The following is a 6,000-nucleotide window of genomic DNA, read 5'->3' on the forward strand; positions in this document are numbered from 1 at the left end:
CCCGTAAACTTATGATTTTATGATGAACGAATCAAGAAAAACTAGTAAATAGGGATAAATAAATTACCTCTATGAAGATTTCTAGTGGAAAATAGGTGAAAATATCCCCGAATCACCAAAGACCTTTCTAAAATATTTTTAAAAATAATAAATGATTTTTCAGAAATTTCAACATATACAACAATTTACCCCACTAAAGTGACTTGATCTCATTATAGCATTATTGCCATAGAAAAATATACCTATTATAGAAGGAAGCCCATCTTTGACTTCCGCTATATTGGGAAATTCTCTACTATAGTAGTTGGTCCATAACAGCCTACCACCTACTATAGCAGGTCTGGTAAGGCAATAACTTATAAAAGCTCCCAATTTTTCCATTTTAACAATGTACCCTCAAACCATGACATTATAGATAAATTACTTTGCGTCAGGCTTGAAATTGGGAGTTTCATTCACCCAATTTTAGTTCCAAAAGTCCTATGGATTCATTATCATCCTCAAAAAAATAAATCCGTGCTAAATATAAGTAAATCCATTCTTTAATTTCCCTACACCATACCTCATTTAAATTTTGTCCAAGACTATCTTAGCATTAAATTTATACTTTCGAATTTGTGGAAAAGCTTAACCCAAAGTTTTTCAGAACGGACTCACCTATAACGATGAAAAAGTTTGCTAAAATAGATACCAATTTACCCATCGTTCCACTCCACATAATTAAACAAGGAAAAATAAACTAGGTTAAGCAAATAAAAAGTACATGTATCCTCAAGAAAGTAAGGATACTGGTCCCCCAAGTCGTTATATTGTTTCCAGGTGGTTTCTTTAACTAGACGATACTCCCACTAGATCTTTACCAATCATATTTCCATTATTATTAACTTTTGAACATCTCAATCAAGAATGACAATCATATCCTTCTTATAAATAAGTTCCTTAAATAGTAAAACCAAATCCCAATTGGTAACATAATCCCCATAAATATAGTATCCCTTAATAAAGGATATGGATACTGGATGGACCGCTAACAAGCATGTAAACATACCAACGTGTATGCTATCAGAACTACATCATCAAGAACGTTAAATAGATTAATATACCGAGGGTTAAGTTTTCCCTTATTTCTAAATCTCATGACTCCCTTTAGGAGATACCTTAAATAATACGTATTCAATAACCTTGAATGACATATCCCTCACCTTATGGTCTACATATTTTGTTTGCCTATTCTAGGAAAACAACAACTTGATTTAGATGAATATTACGTTTTCCTGAGCTTTCTTCCCCATATCTATGCCCAAAGGTGTCATATAACCTACCTCAAACCATTTAATGTGCGATCTATACCTTCTCATATAAAATGCGTCGAATGAAGCATATTAATCCTAGAGTGATAACTATTATTTTATATAAACTCACACAATACAAAAAACTTATTACAATAGCCACCAAAGTCCATCACACATTCCCTCAACATAACTTTAAGTACTTGAATCATCCACTATGATTGTCCATCAGTTTGGGAATGAAATGTTGCGCTAAAAGTGATTTGGTGTCCAACAAATTGTGCAACCTATCCCAAAGTTTAGAAATATATTGCTTACCTATATTTGAAATGATGGAAAGTGGCACCCAATATAGCCTCACTATCTCTTTGATATACATATTAGCCAACTCCTTAGAGATGTAGTCCACTTTAATCAAAATAAAATACGCTAAATTTGTCAACCTGTCCACTATGGTTGAAATCATGTCATGCTTATCCAAGGTCTCAAGAAGACATACAAAAAAGTCCATAGCTATCCTTTCACATTTCCGCTCAGGAATGGACATCCTTAAGCAAACCACAAGCCTTTTTTTTCCCATACTTTACCCATTGACAGTTGTGATGTTTAGATGCATACTCTACTATGTTCCTCTTAATCCTAAATGGCCAATAATGTTTTCTTAAGTCATAGTAAAGCTTAGTTGCACCTAGATGAATAGAATATTAAGAACCATGAGTTTTAGTAAGAACTTTCTAAATCAAATCAATAACATGTGCAATATATACTTTCCTTATAAAACATAACACTCTTCACATATCAAGTGGAGTGTTTGAAAACTCACTAAATACCACTTTGTTCTAGACTCTATTAAATTTTCCATCTTTGAACTATTTGGACTTAATTTCATCAAGAAATATTTACATTACCATAACACTAACCAACTCTCCTCCCTTTTCTAAAATACTAAACTACATTAATATATATGCTAGAGCTTGCAGTGCCTTAGCCAAGGGTTGCCATGACAACTTCAAATAAGCCATACTACCTATACTTAGCCATACTACCATATTGGCCTTACCAGATTATATGGGATAGCCTTATCATAATCTTTCAACAATTCAATAAATCTCCATTGTCTTAAGTTCAAATCCCTCTACATGAATACATATTGTAGGCTATGGTGGACTGTAAATACCTCACACTTGACACCATAAAGGTAGTGTCTCCAAATCTTGTATACAAAAACTACTACTGCTAAGTCAACTTCATGATTTTGTTAATTCTTTTGATGAAACATTACAACTGCCTCAAAGCATAAGCAATGACATTCCTATCCAATATAATTAAAGCACCCAAACCCAAGCATAAAACATCACAAAATATGACAAAATCCTTACCTTTAACTAGCAATGAAAGAATAGGAGTTACAGTCAAATGTTTTATTTGCTTTTAGATACTCTCCACACACTAAACTAACCATAAAAAGGAATCTCTTTCTTAGGCAACCTTGTCAAGTGAGTATAAATAAAAGTGAAATTCTTTGTAAACCTAAGAGAGTGACAAGAAAGATACATAAAGCTCTTAAGATCAGCCGCAGAGTAAAGCCGAATAGAAATCTTAACTTGCTTAATCTCATAAGGAGCTACCATCACTTGTTTTTTTAAGACTACATGCCCTAAAAAGGAAACTGAAGACAACCAAAACTTATATTTTGAGAACTTTGCCTACAAATATTTTTCGTTAAAAATTCGCTCAAAAATTTGAAGTTAACCTATGTGTTCCTCATTGCTCTTGGAGTAAACAAAAACATCATCAATAAAACTATCTCTAAAGAAACCAAGAAACACATGAAAATATCATTAATCAATCCCATGAATGTGGTTGATGCATTGTTCAATCCTATGAACATCACTAAGAACTCTAAATGCCCATACTGAGTTTTGAAAGTTGTCTTTAGGTATGTCCTCAGGCCAAATTTTTAGTTGATAGTAAACTGCCCTCAAGTAAATCTTGGAGAATACTGAAGTTCCCTACAACTAGTCAAAGAGATCACCTACATAGGGTAAAGGCCAATTATTCCTGATGGTAACCATGTTCAACTGCCTGCAACAAATACGCATCTTAATGCTACCATCTTTCCTTTTATTAAATAAAACTAGAGCACCCTAAGGTGAAGAATTTAGATGTATTAATCCTTAACAAGTAGTACCTTCTTCTATGTTTTAGTTCCCTAGACAATATTGGAGCCATACAACAAAAAGAAATAAAAATTAGATGCATGTCCAGCTCCAAATCAATACAGAAATCAATATCTCTATCTGGAGACATATGAGGCAAATTCGCAGAAAATACCTCCTGAAACTTTGAATCTAGGAAACCTGACTCAATAGAAGGAGACTCTGCACTAACATCCCAAAGATTATCCAGGAAGGCTAAACACCCTTTCCCTACTATATGTGTTAGCAAAACAAAAGATCTGATTCTCATTTTCTTACACTTATACACACTCCCCGCTCTAGTTTATCTTTACCAAGTATTATAGAGTCACTATCTTAGTATTTAATTCAACAGAGCGTGATAGGAAGACAACCAAGTCATACCCAAAATAATGTTAAAATTATGACTGTAGAAAATGACAAAGTCTGCCCAAGTCAAAAAACCTATAAATAATATAGAATAGACAACATACACATGGGTCACCACCATAGAATCTCGAATCGAAGTTGAAACATGTACATGAGAATTGAGTAAATCTATACCCAATAAAAATCTAGCAGATAGATAAAAGTAAGTTAAACGCACATCAAACAAAATAGAGTCCGTCCAATCATAGAAAAGAATAGTACATGTAATAACAATATGAGACATTTCAACCTTATAATTCATTGGAAGGCCAAACAATGAGTTGTATAATTAAGTTTGGCACTCTCTCATGCATGTTGTGCTCCACCGTTTCTTGTATTACCATTACCTTTTTTTTCCACCACGACTTCCCTGATTATTACCCCATCTACCCTATCGATGACCCCTACTATTAGAACCATTACATCCACCTGTTGGAACCAGGACCTTGGTCTACTATTGTGTCTGATTATCTATCTACCTCAAATTACACTCTTTCTAGAAGTTTCTTACCGCACCATAACAATAACAACCTCGTTCAAGAGAAAGCATGCTGGCCGAAGAATAAGAAGATCCTTGGCCTTTAATAATTGAGAGTTGTTGAGTATCCCTTAAATGACAACATATAATTGATGGAAAAACTATCTAAATAGGGGAAACTTGATAATCTTATAGGTTGTAACCACTGGAATCTATCAACAAAAGTTACCCACATTTTAGGACTTCATCAATAATACCTTAGCCTAACCAACCCATTTAACTCCCTCAAGTTTCTTCACCTAATTAAACATCTTATTGAAAATCTTTAATGCAGAATTTATGTGAATAGAAAATACCAACAGATCACTATTTAAACCATTAACAAATTACCAAGTCCTCTCCTTCCTAGTACCAAACAACTAGGTAGAATAGCAAGGAAAAGAATAGAACCTAACCTTATAGGCTAAAACTAACACACTTCCCTACTAAAGAGATAGAAGCATCTTACTTATGGTCATTAAGGGTACGGGGCACATAATTCAGCAAAAATAGGGCATGCAATTAATCCTAGATTAATAAATGAAGGAATGGTGATCGATGCTCAACATAGGATCTCTACCAATTTTAGCACCTCTACAGTTGGATAGTCATAATCTCAACATCATAGTTCTACAAAATACCAAATTTGTTTAACATTATATAGCTGTTAATGATGGACTCAAATGCATCCCCAGTCTCAGCACTACGAAATGAAAGAGGTTTTATTCAAAACTTTACTCAGCAACCCATGTTTAGTACAAGTTATATTAGGGCCTATCATAGGATAAAGGAATACATCAGTACTTAAAACCTCATAAACTCTTAAGTGTTATGGTGGTGGCGAGATAAGTACCCAAAACCTATATAATGACCCTCCAGGTAATTTTTATAATTTTTATGTGTTCAAGGATTTTGAGACTTCCCACAGTGGATACAAGTCATTTAAGAATTACTAGAACAATAGGTTTGGTTATCGGATAGTTCCTTTGGATTTTAGGCTTATATTGTGATTTTGGAACTTTTACTGCTTAGGATTTGGTCTCAGCCAAAAACACCTCTAGATGACCTCAAACTAGAACTTTGATTGCCCAATAATCTCGAAAACATTAATTTTAGGCTTGGGGGACCCTTGGTTTAGGTTTCAGTACATCCTAAATCGTTTTAGGCTATTGGGATACTTAAAAAAATAGAACTATAGGTGTGGTCCATTGATAATGCTCAACTTACACGTTCAATTTAGTGCAAGGAGGTCATCCTCAATATATTTACCCACCTTTGGAGTCGTAGTTGAATCCACGAGGAACAATGTTTGTCGCAGTCAAGTTACTTCGAAATAATAGATACAAGATAAATCTAAACCAATGTTACAATAAGATAAAAATTAGGGAGATATGTATCTACACTAATGTTTCTTTTTGGGTTTTCCTAGTATAATTTTGGGGCTACAAATAATTAGAGTTTTAACAGGTATGCACGGATCTTAGGACTATTAAATACTAATAGAGTGATATATGGGTGTTAGCAATAAACATCAATTAAGTAAGTCAAATATGGGTAGGTTTGGTTATAGATTTTGATGCTAGTCTTT

Source organism: Capsicum annuum, chromosome 3 (genome assembly GCF_002878395.1).
Source record: "Capsicum annuum cultivar UCD-10X-F1 chromosome 3, UCD10Xv1.1, whole genome shotgun sequence".
NCBI lineage: Eukaryota > Viridiplantae > Streptophyta > Magnoliopsida > Solanales > Solanaceae > Capsicum > Capsicum annuum.